This window comes from Corticium candelabrum, chromosome 4 (genome assembly GCF_963422355.1).
Source record: "Corticium candelabrum chromosome 4, ooCorCand1.1, whole genome shotgun sequence".
In the NCBI taxonomy this organism is placed as follows: domain Eukaryota; kingdom Metazoa; phylum Porifera; class Homoscleromorpha; order Homosclerophorida; family Plakinidae; genus Corticium; species Corticium candelabrum.
The window spans coordinates 8,949,227-8,968,984 of NC_085088.1; positions in this window are offsets into that span (position 1 = coordinate 8,949,227).

Consider the following 19,758-nt stretch of genomic DNA (forward strand, 5'->3'; position numbering starts at 1 on the left):
CAATTGAAAGGGTATTAGATTCATCCACATCTATCTCTAGATCTGCCACACTGGTTTCATATGCTACAGAGTCATGTCGAGTTGTTTCATCATCATTGGAATTATGTTCAGCTGTACATTAATCAATTGAGGTAGATTAGTTAACTTGCATTAATTGTACTTGGTTCTTCATAGTAGTAATTTAAACAATTGAAAAATGAAAAACAATCCCAAGATTGAAGAAACTTCTACTAAACTTTGAAATTATGTCTACATGTGTGCCTGTTGTCATTATTGCGTGTGTGTTCTATCATGTGTAATTTGCAGTTTTCTTTGTAGTTTTATAAATATAGTACAGTTGATTGAGATGTTATTAATTAAGTGAAGAACAATTCATGCACTGATATAAACTTGTGAACTGTTGCATAGTGACTTACATTTTGAAAATGGTTTTGGTGAAACACCACTGATTGAGTACATGTGGTCTCTCAAGACCAGATTCACTTGCTTGGAAATGTCCACTGGATGTCTTGCTAATGGTGATTTTTTAATACGTTGATGTCGTTCCTTGTGAGGAAATATGGTTGGAACAGCGTTCCACTTAAGTTTTCTTTTTCCATCAGCCCTTCTGCACTCAAATTGTGATTCATCAAAGTGTGCCTTCAAAATGATGAAAATTCCATGTACTTATGGAGGAGACTATCATCATTATTTAAAAATGTGCACAAGTGGACCAACTTAGCATGTAGCTGCCAGACATACCATCTAGGCAGTTCAAGATCCGAGTCTACTAGAACCAAATCCGCTTTGGCCGACATCACAACGCGTATCTACCGTACCTTAGTGTTTGAGAAACACGATAAACGTTACGGTATTTATGTACCTCGCACAGGAGCGCATATGGCGATGCTATCCAGTTCTTGCGACTTACTCTAGCCTCCCAAACTTTTCTTCTGGCACGATCCTTAGGGAACCGAAACATTTTGAATCCATTTTCTGATCTATTACTACAGTTCCAAGCGCAGCAGTTAACCATAGTCTCGCTAGTGGGTCGAAACGCGCCTAATGCCGGATACTGTCTACACACGACTGGAAACAAAATGGCGCCCATGCAATCACGTGATCACAAATTCCATAACGCCCATGTCGCAACTCTCTCTATATATGGCTCTGCTTTTACGCAGAGCCGTATATGGACGCCATTTTGACTCCAACTGCGCAACTACAATAATCTGGAAAAAATCGTATGAAACAAATGACGTTTCCATACTAGACTGAGCTGTTACCCTACTCAAGCAGAAACTTGTAGCGTAAAGTCGAGGTCGACTGAACGTCAGTACGTATCGCTTCTCGTTGGTCCTGGTTTCAGAAAAGTAGTCGCTGAGAGATATGAAGCTTACAACAAACCGCATTACACCCTAGATTCGTTCCTCGCACCCTATGCACTCTAACAGAAAACCTTCGAAGGAGAACTAGGCGATCAGAACGTCACTTTCCAAGGACTCTTGCAGAACCTCTCGCGTTAGCCTCGGAATTCGGTTCATGTCACCCTAACTGTGCAACATGTATCTTAGACTTATCTGTGAGCAAAGTGAGACGTACAATCTTTTGAAAACGATCAATCAGTTAAAGAAATAATCAAGCGAGACTACGCAAACTACAAAAGGCAGTATAAATTCTAAGCAGTAATCATACTCTCTCTCTCTATATATATATATTTATAATAGTGTGTATTAAAAAAAAGTCAATACAAACTGAAAAATTAATAGTTGCTCTAAATGACAAAAAGTCTTTATGCCCAAAATTTTTAAATTTACGTGAGTCACTGAGCAACCTAAAAAGAAACAACAACAGCAGCAACCACCACCACAACAACAACCCCTTTAAAGTAAAAGAGAAAAACAAAATAACAATTTTAAAAAGTAAAAATTAATTAAAACTCAAACGTTAATATTAAATTTTTTAAAAATATTTAGTTAAATTTTAAATTTAAATGTTAAAATTTTAAATTCCAAAATATTAGGTCTTCAAATTACTGTTTTGAAAATAATATTAAGAATTAGAAAATAAAAGCAGAATATTACAAAATTAGATACATAAAAACTGTAATACAAAAACATAGAAGGGTCCAACTGCCCATTGACCCTCTATGTCTACATAAATAAGACATGTATATTTTCATTACCTGTTGACAATGTTGTCCCTGAGGAGATGTATAGTAATTTAATTAATACGTTAACTGATGTATATGTAAGTACAAAACGTGCTTGCTGATATACATTCCTATAGCCTAGGAATAAATGTATGTATGGACATAGTTTTGAATGAATGATGAAAAAAGACACTGAAACATACAAGTGGGTGTAATGAAAGCAACAAACGTTTACTAATTAATCAAATATCTCAAACAAAGGTAGAGTGATGTCTTCCATTCTACATAACTACATGGTATACACAATTCACATCCTTTCTACTTCACATTCGTTATCAGTTTTCTTATTGCCATGCTTCGACTCCCCAGTTCTCCTCCTACTTTGGTTGTTTCCAAGTTATGTTTCCTTTCCTTTGTACTCCCTTGCAGAAAATGTGCAGACATACATTGAAATATCTAGCTATCATTTTCCTCTTAATATTATGACATGTGGGATAGACACAGTCATCAGTGAGTTCTTCAGCCATCCGTATCAAAACCTCTTTCACATTTCTGGTAGCCATCAAAGTATCTTCTGCTATACTTCAAAACATTAGCTCTACTTTCAACATCATATCAAATGTGCGACCTGTAACATACTCAAGACTGCCCTTCTTGAATTCTCTCAAACTAGTTAGCGTTGCAAAACTGCTATGATCTGGAGCTGAATTTAAGACATACTCAAGGCAAGCATCACACACTACCTCATTTTTCTTAATACTATGGACACAATAACCCACAGTCATCATCTTGATAGCTTCCACGATTCCCACCTACAGGTGTCATAAACTGAGCAATGCTGATGATTTTTAGTGCACATTTGAAAGCCACCGGTGATGGTACAGGATTGTTTAGCCTTACTACACTAAAAAGGTTCTCAAGACAATCTTGAGTGAGGTGTGAAGTCAGCAGAAACTTATGTCCACTACCAAGCAACTCCTCTTGTATGTCCAGCACAGAAGTTGTTGCCATTATGACACCTGCTTGCACAGGCTTCCAGTTTTCTCTTCCACTAATCTTCAAAGACTTGAAGAGTGTGACCACAGACCAAATAAAAAAAATTCATTATGTTAGCAGAAGTACAACATGCCAATGAAATATGTGATGAGAACGACCATGCACAAACTAACATGCATTCATGATCATTTCAAACAAGATGACATATCTCAATACAGACCATTACCCTCATCAGATGACTAATGGTCTTCTTGCATAGCATCAGCAGCATATATCTGTGATCTTGCACATCTGTTGTTACTTGGACACCAGCATTCAGAGGGTCTTCTTCCTTTGTGCTGTTTTGAGACTTTCTGCTATTCTTGGAGCCAACTTTCCGGTGGGGAAATATTGTTGGTACTGCATTCCATTTCAGTTTCTTCTTTCCATCTTTCCTGTGTTGCTCAAATTGAGAGCTATCAAAATGAGCCTTGAAGAAATAAACAGAAATTTTACAAGGCGCTTCTTACGGTAATTTTACTAGTATCAAGTGTGGGCAGTAAATATATAGGTATATATATACAATTGCAAAAGTTATACTGCAGGTAGCGTGAGAGCAGCCAACAAGCACTAATTTCAAACCTTACCGAACTGTGTAGTGTTCTAATGTGTACTGCAGATGTACGAGCTTGTCGGCACCATCCAAAATGCCGCATGAAACTAACAATCAATTATATTCTTGTACCCTGTGCACACAGTCTAGCTACCGCACTCTAGCAGGCCTAAGACGTTTGCTAAGACGTTCTTTTTGACATTTGTTCACACATGCTTGTACACAATGTTCTTCTTACGTCACACAAGTAAGAATAAATGTAGGAGTCCAATTCTTTCGGCTGACTCGATTTGTCCACACTCTTCTTCTGGCAGGATCGCACGGAAACCTGTACATGGTTTTGTGTTTGCTCTGTGGACACAGGCTCGATTAGTTAGAGACTCACTTGTTATTACACACTCTACAACGCTCACTAAGGTACTAACCAAATAGTGCTATGTCTAATTACTACATACCATGCCAGCTAGGTCTAATCTAATTAAGTGTCATACACTACACTCCTCCCCCTTTAGTTTTCTACGATACCTGAGAGGTAGCTGTGTTCTCTCGAGTTGGATATCTCCTTTGACTGATTTCCTTCTGAGGTTCAGTTGCTCCATTGTCTGTGACTGGATCTTTAGTCTTAGTGGATTTCCTCATGACATGCTCCTCATCTGTAGTCTCCGTAGGTGTAAGTGTACTTGCTGGAAGTGTAGGATCTTCTAACACGGGTCCTGATGAATCTGGTACAACTGTAGCTGGCAAGATATCTGGTTCTTCTGGCAGAATCACTTGTGTATTGGTCGCATCTCTTGTTATCAAGTGATCAATATGCACGTATCTTATGTGTCCGTCTACATTTACCAAATAAGATGTTGGTCCCAGTCGTTGTGTCACTCTTCCTGCGAGCCATTTGCTTCGACCATCTCTTCTTGGATTCTAGACAGAAACAGTGTCTCCTGGTCCCATTTCTCTTACATTGGTTGTAGCCTGGTTAAATTCTTCTCTTTGATGATCTCGTATCCTTTTCCCAGCTTCCGGTTTCAACAGACTTAGTCTTGTCCTAGGAGAAAGTTTCATCAGCAACTCAGCTGGAGTCTTTCCAGTCGTCCCGTGTGGGGTAGTCTGATAATGAAGTAAGAACAATGACACTTGGTGACTCCATGTTAGCTCTGATGGCTTAGACTTCAAGCTCTTCTTTAATTCCTGTACCATCCTGTCCATTCGTGGATGGGTGATATGGTGGGGTACGTTGATGGTGGATGCCATTTGAGCGCATGAATTTACTAAACTCCTCTGATAGGAATTGAGGTCCATTGTCAGTTACCATACAATATGGTATTCCATGAGTTGCAAATGTTCTTCTCATACATTCTACTGTCTGGCAAGCAGTAGTATTCTTGTGTAATTCATGGACCTCTGGCCACTTTGAAAACGCATCTACTAACAATAAGTAGTGTCTTCATCCGTACTCCGCAAAGTCTGCGTGGACACGTTCTCAAGGACCTTCCGGGTATATCCAAGGATGTGTTGGCATTGAAATTGCAGGTTTATTCCGTTGTTCCTGACACGTGGAACATGATCTGACTATACTCTCAACATCTCTGTCCAAGGCAGGCCACCACACAAAACTTCTAGCCGTCGCCTTCATTCGCACCATTCTTATATGTCCTGTGTGTAGTTCAGACAATACTTGTTTTTGTAGTGAATATGGAATCACTACTCTTCCTCCATCTATTAGACATCCCTCGGTAATAGATAACTCGGTTGACCTCTTGGCATAACTGTGTAGTTCAGGCGACCCATTGGTTGGCCATCCCTCTAGAGTATACTTCAATACTCTGCTAAGGATAGGATCCTTGGCCGTGGCTTGTTTCACTTGATCTGCTGTAACTGGTAACGTGTCCAAGTAATTTATATGGTACGTAATCAGGGAGTGCGGTAGCACTCCCTATGTAGAGATGCGAAGAATCTGAAATGGCGCCCCATACAAAAGTATCCGAACCGGATCGCTCAGAGATCTCGGACCCAGGTAGCGCTCAACTTCAAACGTTCCTAATGGTAGCCATGACTATCACCGCTGACACTAACCGCCTCAAAAGCCAGCTATCGGCAAGTAAAAAAACCCGATTTATTCTTTCACATTTCACATTTCACATTTCACTTTTGTCAGCCAGGCTAGCGCCTCACTTGAAGCAGCTACGACGACCAGAGTCACACCAAACGATTCGCTCTTGTCCGAAGAATTGCACTGACCCAACAGCTAGAAATGTGCAAAGTCACCTTGTATCAGCTAGTTAACTGCTGCCATGCAATTCCACGTACTGCTTCCCACAACGCCATGTTGTTCCGGTCACGTGTGTACATGTGACTACGGCTTGGAAGCCTAGCTGCCACTTCCACCTGCTGCTACATACTGCTTACAGTTGCATGTAGTTGAACATGTACGACTATGTTCAACGGCGCGGCGTCCTATCTGACTCTCTGTGCATGTAAGCGTGTATCTCTTCGTGGAACCCTAGGTAATGGGAGTTGTTTATAGATGCAATCAGTGTTCTTACGTACATCCGTCAGCTGCTACGTACTTCTGTGTATGCTGAGCGTAAAGTGGGAGTTGTTTAGAAATGCAATCAAAGATTGAAATCACAGCCGAGCTGCACACGTTTACTAGAACTGTCATTTCCATTTCAAACTACCCAAGTCTAAACAGACTATCACCGCTGACACTAAGCGCCTCAGAAGCCAGCTATCGGCAAGTAGAAAACCTCATCTATTCTTTCACATTTCACATTTCACTTTTGTCAGCCAGGCTAGAGGTCACTTGAAAAGAAATACCGTAGCTAAACTGGGATGTGCAGCGTCTAATTACAGCCTGAAATTCGTGGCCTAAGGTGGGAGGGGTGGCGGGACAGAGAGTGCAACCTCCACGTGGTCTGTCCTGGGGGTTTGAACATGAAAGTATTCTCACATGTTCAAAATGCTAAGCACTCCGTTTACTAAAACTGTCATTTCCATCTAAAAATGTATGAAACAAGTCCAAAAATATATGAAACAAGTCCAAAAACATTTTGAGAAAATGATGGGTATTTAGGGATGGGAATGTATTTATGTCAGTTATGCCCATCTCCTACATCACACTCTTTTTACCTATATCGCTTGCAGCAGTTGTGAATGTGATGTACGAGATAGGCATAAATGACATAAGTACATACCCATCCCTACATACCCATCATTTTCTCAAAATGTTTTTGGACTTGTTTCGTTAGGATCGATCGCTTCCACAGGCAGTGGAAGTCTGGACAGCATGTCCACTTCTTGATTGTTTATTCCGGGAGTAAACTCTAAATCGTAGTCATACGCACTCAGTACTATTGCCCAACGCTGCAATCTAGCAGCTGCCAAAAGTCGGGATCCCTTGTTTTGTTCCTAATATTTTAAGTAAAGGTCTATGGTCTGTCACTAGTGTAAATTTACATCCAATCAAATACTTGTGGGACTGTTGTACACCGTTGATAAGAGCTAAGGCTTCCCTTTCCAACTGTGCATAACCTCTTTTAGTTGAAGACAATGTTCTGGATGTGAATACAATTGGTTGTTCAGTTCCATCTGGCATAACGTGCGTTAAACAAGCCCCAACTCCTTCTGGCGAGCCGTCACACTTGAGTCGTAATGGTTTTGTCAAATCGTAATGCGTTAGACAGCTCGAATTCAATAGTTTCTCTTTGTTTTTTTCAAATCTTCTTGTTGTGATTTCTTCCAAATCCATGGCGTAGACTTCTGGAGTAGTTTGTACAAAGGTTGGAGGGTAGTTGAGATATTCGGTAAAAATCGACCATAGTAGTTGAGTAAACCCAAGTATGATTTTAATTGAGTTACATTCTGTGGTTGGGGAGCCTCTCTAATTGCTCGATACTTCCTCTCCAATGGTCTGAGCCCCTTCTCGCTAATTAGGTGCCCCAAATACTCCACTTCGGAAGTATTGAATGTGCACTTCTCTTCTTTTAGTCGAATACCTCTCTTATTCAGTCGGTCCAACACAATGTCTAACCGCTGGTCATGTTCCTCCTGGCTACCTCCTACTACCAATATGTCATCTAAGTAGCATATGCATCCTGGAATGCCTGCTAAAATTTCATCCATGGCCTTTTGCCAAATAGCAGGTGCAGATGTGATTCTAAACGGCATCCTTGTATACACAAAGAGTCCCTTGCTAGTATTGATTGTCAAGTATGCCTGAGAGTCTGGGCTAATCTTCATTTGTTGGTATGCCTGTTTCATGTCCAAACGAGTAGAGACTCTTCCTCCTGCTAGGGTTGAAAACAGGTCTTGCGGATTAGGCATTGGGTAGCATTCCGTCTCTAGGTAGCATTTCGTCTCTAGGTAAGGGTTCACACTAACTTTGTAGTCACCACATACCCGTATTGACCAGTCAGCCTTCCTTACAATTACAATAGGTGATGCTCACTCGCTTCTGTTAATTTGTCGAATTATTCCCTCCTGTTGCAAACGGTCCAGTTCTTCGTCTACTTTATTCTGTAGGGCGTAGGGTACCGGTCGCGGTCTATGGAACTTTGGCACTGCATCCTGTCTTAGTGTAATGCGTGCTTTGTATCCGTTCAGTGTTCCAATTCCCTTCTCAAACAATTGGGGTATCTCTTAGTATAATCAGTACCCAGCGTCTTCCGTGGGCTAGTCGGTCTGTCAACCCTAAATAACATGTGCCAATCCAGTTGGATCTGTGAAAGCCAGTTTCGCCCCAAGACTGCTGGTTTGTTTTGAACTTTAACAACTACCATTTTCTCCCGTGCGGTCTGGTTGCCGTAACGGATTGGAACGTAAGCTTCCCCCTTACCGTCAGTGGTTCTCCGGAGTATGTCTGAAGTTTGACTCTACTCTTCTGTAACTTCACGTGAGTCAGAAAACGTTTTGTATATGTCCGCAGGTATCACAGTCATAGATGCCCCGGATCGACATCCATTGTCACTAACGCCCCCGCAACTTCCACGGTGACTTTGGGTGAGCTCTGTTTGTCTGTCAGAGTATATGTTATACTCACCTCGTCGTCTTCTTCGACTTGGTTCGTTTGGTGTCTGGGTTTCGTCGACTTCGATGCTTGCTTGCGGTTCTGAAATTCCAAGCCATAACTCGCTTGATACTTCTGGCCAGATTGCTTCCGTTTCCTGCAAGCTTTGGCGATATGACCTCTAACGTTGTAAACCCGGCAAGTGGCGCTCTTGTACCAACACTTTTCAGAGTCGTGATTGCGTCCATCTCAACGATGGCAAACACGCTCTTTAGCTCTGCTATCCCTGGGAGTGAACCGCCTACCTCCGGATGCTTGCACGGTAAACGTTGTCTCCGCTGCTTGGTATATTTGTCGACTTGATTGCGGTTCTCCTCGCAACAATTTCAGTTCATGTCTTGCGGTTTCGTGCGCTTGAGGTAGCGACAGTGCTTTTTCCAATGTCAGGTCTCGTTCTGCTAGGACCTTCTGCTGTAGGCCTTCATGTCGGAGACCGCACACCAATTGATCACGTAACGCTGTGTTCAGGCTGTCCGCGAATTCGCAATATTTTGCTAAGCGGCGCAATTCTGCAAGGTAATTTGCAATTGATTCGCCCTCTTTCTGCTGTCTCTTATAAAATTTGAATCTTTCGGCAATGACTATCTTCCTCGGTTCGTACTGATTCTTCAGCAATATGATGAGTTCGTCGAGGGTCTTATCTTGTGGTTTAGCCGGACTGACGAGGTTCGATAATATTGAGTACGTTGCTCCTCCAACTGTCGTGAGGAATATTGCTTTCATTTTGTCCGCGTCGACGATGTGGTTGGCGGTACAATAGAGCAGAAAGCGTTGGTGATATTTATCAGTCTTGTCACCTGGTTGGAGTGGTTCCAAATGTTCATACTTTGTGTGGCTCTGCGCCATCCTCGTCGCCAATTTTGTGTTTGCTCGGTGGACACAGGCTCGATTGGTTAGAGACTCACTTGTTATTACACACTCTACAACGCTCACTAACGTACTAACCAAATAGTGCTATGTCTAATTACTACATACCATGCCAGCTAGGTCTAATCTAATTAAGTGCCATACACTACACATGGTTTGCCCTTTCTCATGTCTGTTGGAACAACCCCACGCACAGCAAGCGGGCATTGCTCTCAACCTTCGATAGTCAAAGAAAAAACCAAAAGAGTCAGTAACACGGATCTCGTACACGCGCAGTTGGAGTCAAAATGGCGCCCATTCGTCACGTGACCTCAAACACCCATGTCGCAACTCTCTTTAGATACGGCCCTGCGCTTGCAGAGCCATATCTCAGAAGTTTCTTCAGGAATTAATAACAGCGCGGCATTTTATTAATATTAAATAGCCACCGAGATCTTATTTTAAACAGAAGAAGTAACTTTAATTAATTAATGATTGTCAGACTTGTTGGTGTAGCCACTGACGTAAATGTCATGATAGCGTGGTACGAATACATGCTGCATGGATAGTCACTAGGTCAAAGTGATATGAATTACTGTCTTTTATCACAACACAACTGCTAGATCATATAGACTACAGGTAATGTTAGCTGACATCTAACTGAACTTGTACAGCTTACTATGCATACTATTTAGTGGTCCTGTGAGTAAATACTGTAAAGTTTTATATTGTTGTTCTAGTTGAGTGGTTACACTCTGTAAATCGATCTGTTAGGGTACACTAAACAAGAATGATAAAGACCTCACACACAGTAAACAGTTACCTCAAATGAGGATTGACAATGAAAGCAAAAGTTACTTGACTACACAACACGTAATTATCTGCCCAAATCTACTTGACGGCAAGCACCTAGTTATCTACAGGATTATGTATACAAGATCGCGTTGAGGAAATGCCAATTACAAAGCTGTGGGTGTGGTGAGCTGGGACTAACATCAGGTCTACGCAGCGCGACAGACTTGTAACCCTGTAGACAATTGGATGCTGATCTGCCTTCAAGTAATTACGCTTTGGGCAGATAAAATTACGTGCTGTGCCGTCAAGTAACTTTTGGCATTCCCTATCAACTATCATTTGAGATACAGTCATCACCATAGCGCCATCACCACAGCGCGGCGCCGCGCCTCGGCGCCGCGCTATAGGGAAACCCCTGTATCTATATATATAAAGGAGAGGTGTCTGTCTGTCTGTCTGTCTGTGTGTGTGTGTGTGTGTCCGTTCGTACGAGCGTTTATCAAAAACGGCGAGTCTGATCTCGGCCGAATTTGGCTCGCGCACGCCGAATTCATTCGGGTCGAAAGTGAGACTGTGGTCGTCTTTCTGACTTCTCCCACGACGACGCCATTTCCCTCCGATCCCACTCGCTTCCGCTCGCGGCATCGTATCTCCGCCGAATTTAGACTGCCCGTTCCCGGCGTCGGTCGATCAGTACGCGCCGAGCGTGTCGTTTATTGCGGGCGACGCCGGGAAACGGAAGATATTTTTGCTGATATCCGGGTCTTGAAAAAATACGCCCACAGTCGTTTGCCAGCCTACGCCCGTGTTTCCACTAGCTGCACCTTAAACTAGTTTAGCTTAAATGGGTTTAAGAACTAAACCAGTTCAAGAAAGCGCTGTTTCCACTAGGAACTTGCACATACCGGATGTGCAAAACAAAACGCCTTACTTTGAAGTATTGGGCTGCTTTGTCGCCGAGTCAGAGCAACTGTTGGTTTTCACTGATTCAGCATCTGCTAGTAGGAGTTTGCATGACGATGACCAAAGGCACCGTCTTGTCTCTCTCCGTAGCTACTGATTTCTCTCCCCTTGTTAACGACCCTTACATCTTTTAAGGCAATCCTATCCCAGCAAAATAGTCAATATCATCAAAACGACATTGTCAGAAGCCATCTAAACAAGTGCGCTACTGTCACGTGACAGTTAAACCTAAACCACTTTGCTAAACCTACTTCGAAGTAGGTCTAGGAAATAGGTTTAGGTTTAACATGTACCTGGTTTAGTGCAGGTGGAAACAGGTCAATTCTTAAACCAGTTTAGCTTAGACCACTTGATATACCGGTTTAGGCACTAGTGGAAACGCGCCCTACGACCGTCGAAGAGCTGCCGTGTTTAATGCACCTGTTCCCCGAAACGCCAGCGACGTCTTCGAAGAGACGACGTTCAGCGGGACTGTCGAAATGACGAGAGTCGGTACGCGTCGTGACTTCGTTAGATACGACCGTCGAAGAGCTGCTGTGTTTAATGCACCTGTTCCCCGCAACACCAGCAACGTCTTCGAAGAGACGACGTTCAGCGGGACTGTCGAAATGGCATTCGTTATATACGGGGAACGGATTATCCGGGTAAGTATTGCACGTGACTTGCACGTTACGGGATTCACGTCGAAATTATAGATGTCAGGTTCGATATACCTGTTCTCCGCAACGGGACTGTCGAAATGGCTTCAACTGGATCAATAATCCAATCAACGAGATTTTTTGAAACTGGACACGTGTCGAATAGATGCCAAGTTCGATACACCTGTTCCTCGCAACGACAGCAACGTCCAAGTCGAAATGATTTCAACCAATCGCTAATCCAATCAACGGAATTTTGGAAACGGCAATTGAACGGGATATAACTATGAATGAGAATTCTGTCTGGCTGCTACTAGACGGTAAAAGCACTTACAACACGGCTAATTAGTGACAGTAAACGGTTCTCTATACAAACTGTACGTGACCTGGCTACACCCCATCTGCCTCTCCAACCATCAAACGCATTTTTAGATACTTTCTGCTATAATCTCTGTAATAGAGGTTACTAGATTGTGTTGGCCACTCCTGTGGGAGGGACCATAACCGCGTATATAGTTAAGAGTATGGTTTAGCCTGGGGGCTTTGAGAGGTGAATAGAGTTGTGTGCAAGGGTAGAAGGCCACTCGGTGTCTCTCACTAAGAACCCAATAGTACATGGTGTCAGGAGTGGCGCAACTCTAGAGAGCTACCAGCGATGGCTACGTTCCAGGCTGCACCTCCAGAGACGTTTGATTTCTCGTCCCCTGAGCAATGGCCAGGGTGGAGTCGTAGATTTGAGAGATTCCGAACCGCTTCAGGTCTTGTGAAGAAAGAAGACGCAATGCAGGTCAGTACACTCGTGTACTCCATGGGCGCTCAAGCAGAAGATGTTTTAGCGTGTCTCACCCTCACTGAGGAGCAGAGAACGAAGTATGCAGACGTCAAGGCTGGGTTAGATGGCTACTTCGTAAAGAAACGAAACGTGATCTTTGAAGGAGCAAAATTCAACCAACGACGCCAGATGAGAGATGAACCAGTCGAGACATTCATCACAGCGTTCTACAGCTTGACGGAGCATTGTGAGTTTGGGACACTCCGCGAAGAGCTAATTCGCGACCGCCTGGTGCTAGGGTTGCGGGATGCCAAATTATCGGAAGCGTTGCAGATGGACTCAGATTTGACTCTTTAGACGGCAATAACAAAATCTCGTCAGAGCGAAGCTGTAAAAGAGCAGCAGACTGTAGTTCGAAATGAACTACCCTTGGAATCTCAGAAGTCAACAGAGTTGGAAGCAGCTCAGATACGCCGCGAGAAGCGATCGCTAACAGAGCAACGAAAAAGCAAGCCGGCGCATTTTCAAGCTAGTCGAGTCAGCAAAAAGCAAACGAGCACACCAGGAAGTACATGCCAGACGTGCGGCGCAGAACCTACACACGGTAGAGAGCGGTGTCCTGCGATTAACGCGAAATGCCACAAGTGCGGGAAGTTGGGACACTATGCGCGTGTCTGCAAGACAAAGAAGGTCTCAACGGTATTTGAAGACCAGGGCTCGGGAGAGTTCGGTGATCTTTTCTCACTGAGTAATGAGAGCATGTCTAAACAATGTAAAGCATGGATGGTTCAGGCTACGTTAGATGGCGTTCCAGTCGTATTTAAGATAGACACTGGAGCGGACGTTACCGTGATCCCAGAGTCTAAGTTTGGTAACATTACAACAAAGCTACAACCAACGGGAGCCAGACTGAGAGGGCCCAGAGATAATGTGCTACGTGTTCGTGGTAAGTTTACTGCAAGATTACAATACCGCCAGAGGTCATCACAGCAGGAGGTTTACGTGGTGCGTGATGTTGAACGGGCGTTATTGGGGCGGCCTCCAATCGAGAGCCTTCAATTGCTAATGAGAATAGATTCAGCAGCGAGACAGCCATCATGGTCAGTTCAAGAAGAGTTTCCTCAACTGTTCCAAGGTCTGGGAAAACTAGGAGAGTATAAGATCAAGCTGAAAGAAAATGCAACACCTTTCGCTTTGTCCACTCCCAGTCGTGTGCCGCTGCCACTCATGAAAGAAGTGGAGACGGAGCTTGAAAGAATGCTGAAGGAGGGAGTGATTTCTCAAGTTGAAACGCCAACTGATTGGTGTTCCGCATAGTTGTAGTGCCAAAATCAGGAGGAAGAGTTCGAATATGCATAGATTTGTCTAGACTAAATGAGAGTGTATGCAGAGAGCGTTTGATGTTACCGTCTGTAGACTACACATTGGGTCAATTGGCTGGAGCTAAGGTGTTTACAAAATTGGATGCTAACAGTGGATTCTGGCAAATACCATTGTCCAAAAATTCAGCTCTTTTCATCACTTTCATAACACCATTTGGAAGATTCTGCTTCAACAGACTCCCATTTGATATTTCATCAGCACCTGAATTGTTTCAACGTCGAATGTCTAACCTTCTGACTGGAATGGAAGGAACTGTATGTCTTATGGATGATATCTTGATCTATGGAAGTTCACAAGAAGAACATGATGCTCGACTTTGCAAGGTTTTGGAGAAACTGAGGAAGTCAGGAGTTACTCTTAATCGAGAGAAGTGTGTGTTTTCTGTTCCAAAGATAAAGTTCTTGGGACAAGTCATTGATCAGAAAGGGATCAGGAGCGACCCTGACAAAGTGAAAGCTGTGTTACAATTGAAAGAACCAACCAACACAGCTGAAGTGAGACGTGTCCTTGGTTTGGTGAACCATTTGGGCAAGTTCATTCCAAATTTGGCAGAGAAAACGGAACCACTGCGGAAACTTCTAAGCAGACAGAATGCTTGGATCTGGGAATACCCGCAAGCAACAGCATTTCAGAAGATCAAAGAGGATCTCATAAAATCACCAGTTTTGGCTTTGTATACACCCACTCGAGAGACGGTGGTGTCAGCTGACGCATCATCTTTTGGCTTAGGTGCAGTCATATAGCAGAGACAGGACACAGGAGACTTCAAACCGATAGCATATGCATCGAGGTCGATGACTCCCACTGAGCAAAAATATGCACAAATAGAGAGAGAAGCCTTGGCTGTTACATGGGCATGTGAGCGTTTTAGTGATTATCTTTACGGTATGAGATTTCAGGTGGAGACAGACCATAAGCCTCTAGTTTCTTTACTTAGTTCAAGCAAGAGGCTGGATGAGCTACCAATACGTATTCAGAGATTAAGGCTTCGACTGATGCGATACAACTTCTCAATAAGTCATGTCTCAGGGAAGAAAATTTTCACACCTGACACATTGTCCATAAGTCCAGTACAGATAACTACGGAATCAGCTCATGAGTTGGAAACAGCAACTGAAGCCTATGTCGAACTGATCATCAACCATCTTCCTGTGACGGAAAAACGACTGAAAGACATACGGGACAGACAGACTGCAGACAACACATGCAATCAATTGAAACGATTTTGCATACAGGGATGGCCAGCTAAACACTTGCTGAAGGGGCCAATCAAGAAGTGTTATCCTGTATTTACAGAATTATCAGTCCTAGATGGATTACTTCTAAGAGGCGATCGGATAATTATTCCAGAATTATTACGAGATGAGGTTATAAAGAGACTCCACACAGGCCACATGGGTATCACAAAGACTCTGGATCGCGCCAAAGCAGCAGTGTGGTGGCCAGGAATGAGTTCTCAATTGAAAGAGACAGTGGAGAACTGCACTGTTTGCAGCAAAAAGCGCAGCAATAGAGCGGAACCTCTCATTCCTACACCTTTGCCAAGTCGTCCCTGGCAATGTGTCGGAACTGATCTTTTCGAATGGAAGGGACAATCGTATCTTCTCGTTGTAAACTATTTGTCAAGGTATCCAGAAATAGCGAGACTATCAGATGCGACATCAAAAGTTGTGATTGAACACATGAAATCGTTTTTTTCCCGACATGGAATTCCCGAAGAAGTTCGATCAGACAATGGGCCTCAGTATTCTTCTGCCGCATTTGCAAAATTCGCAAGCGAATACGAATTTTCGCATATTAGTAGCAGTCCGCTATACCCTCAGAGTAATGGCGAGGCTGAGCGGATGGTCAGAACTGTGAAGAGTCTTCTCAAGAAAGCAACAGATCCATATTTAGCATTATTGGCATATCGAGCTACACCACTAGCAAACGGATTTTCACCATCAGAATTACTTATGAAAGACAGATTCGATCTGTTGTGCCGAAATTACCTCACGTTTTACACCCAAGAGTACTTCCTTGGAAGGAGATTCAAACGAAAGAAGCAATTGGTAAAGAAAACCACAAAAGAAGATTCGGCAAGCGACATGCAACTAAAGTGCTGAAACCTTTATCTGAGGGCACTACTGTTTGGGTGAGAGACCGGCGAGAACCGGGGAAAGTCTTACAAGATGAGTCAACACCAGGTCATATCGGGTGCAAACTCAGTCAACAACTGTTCGAAGAAACAGGCGACATCTAGTGAACATTCCACCATCACAACAGGAGGAGATTCCAGAGAAGACACCCTAACCTCACTTCGAATCAACACATCATCAAACGGATACATCTACATTTACTACTCAAGAAAGCCGAGTCCGACAGAATTCACCAACACTCAGGACAAGGATTGGAAGACGAGTAGTGACTCCTAAACGTTTAGACTTATAGAAAGTAAAAAGTAGAGTTGCATGCTTTGAGAAGGGAGATGTTGGTAAGGCAGTTTATTGACTTGAGAAAGGGGGATGTAATAGAGGTTACTAGATTGTGTTGGCCACTCCTATGGGAGGGACCATAACCGCGTATATAGTTAAGAGTATGGTTTAGCCTGGGGGGCTTTGAGAGGTGAATAGAGTTGTGTGCAAGGGTAGAAGGCCACTCGGTGTCTCTCACTAAGAACCCAATAGTACAATCTCTACCTAAAAAGGCGACCTGTCTGTCTGTCTGTCTGTTTGTCTGTCCTGTCTGGCCGTGTTTGATGCACCTATTCCCCGAAACGCCAGCAACGTCTTCGAAGAGACGACGTTCAGCGGGACTGTCGAAATGACGAGAGTCGGTACGAGTCGTGACTTCGTTAGATACGGAGCTGCCGTGTTTGATGCACCTGTTCCCCGAAACGCCAGCGACGTCTTCGAAGAGACGAAGTTTAGCGGGACTGTCGAAATGATGAGAGTCGCTACGAGTCGTGACTTCGCTACATACCGGGAACGGATTATCCGGGTGAGTACACTGCATGTGACTTCCAGTTCTGCTCTGACAGATTCGTCTAACTGCACGTGACTTCATTTCGGACAGCGCAATATCCGGGAGTGCTATACGATTCGTCTAACTGCACGTGACTTTATTTCATTCAACGGGATGGTGCAATATCCGAGAGTGCTATACAATTGCACGTGTATACGCGACATTTTTATTCACTGCAATCATTCATGGCCAACATCACCTATGATACCACCAAACGCATTTTTAGATACGTTCTGCTATAATCTCTACCTATAAAGGCGACCTGTCACTCCTCCACTTCCGTGTTGTATTGGCTCTATGACAAACGTGTGTGTCAATTGCGGTGCTATGAAGTGGAAAGGAGAAGCACCTGGCATGGGTTGTCCCCCGGGCGAAGCCGGGCATTGGAGCTTGTATATATATATATATAAAGAAGAGGTGTCTGCCTGTCTGTCTGTGTGTCCGTCCATACGAGCGTTTCTCAAAGATGGCGAGTCCGATCTCGGCCGAATTTGGCTCGCGCTCGCCGAATTCATTAATCTCGAAAGTGAGACTGTGATCGTCTTCCTGACGTCTCCCACGACGACGCCATTTCCCGCCGATCGCGCTCGCTTCCACTCGCGCGCGAATATCTCTGGAACGGCGCATCATATCTCCACCGAATTCAGACTGCCCGTTCCCGACGTCGGACGGTACGCGCCGAGCGTGTCGTTTATTTCGGGCGACGCCGGGAAACGGAAGATATTTTTGCTGATATCCGGGTCTTGAAAAAATACGCCCACAGTCGTTTGCCAGCCTACGACCGTCGAAGAGCTGCCGTGTTTGATGCACCTGTTCCCCGAAACGCCAGCAACGTCTTCGAAGAGACGACGTTCAGCGGGACTGTCGAAATGGCGAGAGTCGGCATTCATTATGTACGGGGAACGGATTATCCGGGTAAGTATGCACGTGACCTGCATGTTACGGGATTCACGTCGAAATTATAGATGCCAGGTTCGTTACACCTGTTCTCCGCAACGGGACTGTCGAAATGGCTTCAACTGGATCAATAATCCAATCAACGAGACTTTTTGAAAATGGACACGTGTCGAATAGATGCCAAGTTCGATACACCTGTTCCTCGCAACGGCAGCAACGTCCAAGTCGAAACGATTTCAACCAATCGCTAATCCGATCAACGGAATTTTAGAAACGGCAATTGAGCGGGATATAACTATGAATGAGAATTCTGTCTGGCTGCTACTAGACGGTAAAAGCACTTACACCACGGCTAATTAGTGACAGTAAACGGTTCTCTATACAAACTGTACGTGACCTGGCTACACCCCCTCTGCCTCTCCAACCATCAAACGCATTCTTAGATACTTTCTGCTATAATCTCTACCTATAAAGGCGACCTGTCTCTCCTCCACTTCCGTGTTGTATTGGCTCTATGACAAACGTGTGTGTCAACTGCAGCGCTATGAAGTGGAAAGGAGAAGCACCTGGCATGTGGTTTATTGCGGGCGACGCCGGGAAACTGAAGATATTTCTGCTGATATCCGGGTCTTGAAAAATACGCCCACAGTCGTTTGCCAGTCTACGACCGTCGAAGAGCTGCCGTGTTTGATGCACCTGTTCGCCGAAACGCCAGCAACGTCTTCGAAGAGACGACGTTCAACGGGACTGTCGAAATAACGAGAGTCGGAACGAGTCGTGACTTTCTTAGATACGGGGAACGGATTATCCGGGTGAGTACTGCACGTGACTTCATTTTGGACAGCGGTATATCCGGGAGTACGTACTATACGATTCGTCTAATACTTTACTTTACTTTATTTCATTCAACGGGACAGCGCAATATCCGAGAGTGATATACGATTGCAAGTTATACGCGACATTTTATTCACTGCAATCATTCATGGCCAACATCACCTATGATACCATCAAATGCATTTTAGATACTTTTTGCTCTAATCTCTACCTATAGAGGCGACCTGTCTCTCCTCCACTTCCGTGTTGTATTGGCTCTATGACAAACTGTGGCGCTATGAAGTGGAAAGGAGAAGCATCTGGCATGTGTTGTCTCCCGGGCGAACCCGGGCATTGGAGCTTGTATATATATATATATATATATATATATATATATATATATGAAGAAAATGATTGGACTCAGCATTCTTCCTCTTTCCCTGGTGAAGTGCAATGCCAGCAACATCTTGCAAGTCTTTTACCACCTACTAGTTCTGTCTCGTCCTCTGTTTCTTCTACACAACATTCCTTCCACAAGGCTCTGGATGATGCTTTGAGATCTAGCATTAAAGTCAGCCTTGTTAGTCTGCGAGAACAGGCACGTTTCTGTGCTGTCGCATATCCTCATGCGGGGGCTTGGTTGAGGGCAATCCCCAACTCAAGTCTAGACCTGGCCATGTCTCCGCGTGAATTTGTGACTTCTTTGCGTTTGCGTTTGGGAATTCCAGTTTTTCCAGCACCCCCACACTCAGTCCGTTGTGTGTGCGGTCATGAATTGGACATTTTTGGTGACCATGCTCTTGGCTGTGGTCCTCTTCGGATTAAGCGACATGATGCCTTATGTGACGTCATCTTCCACTGGTTGCT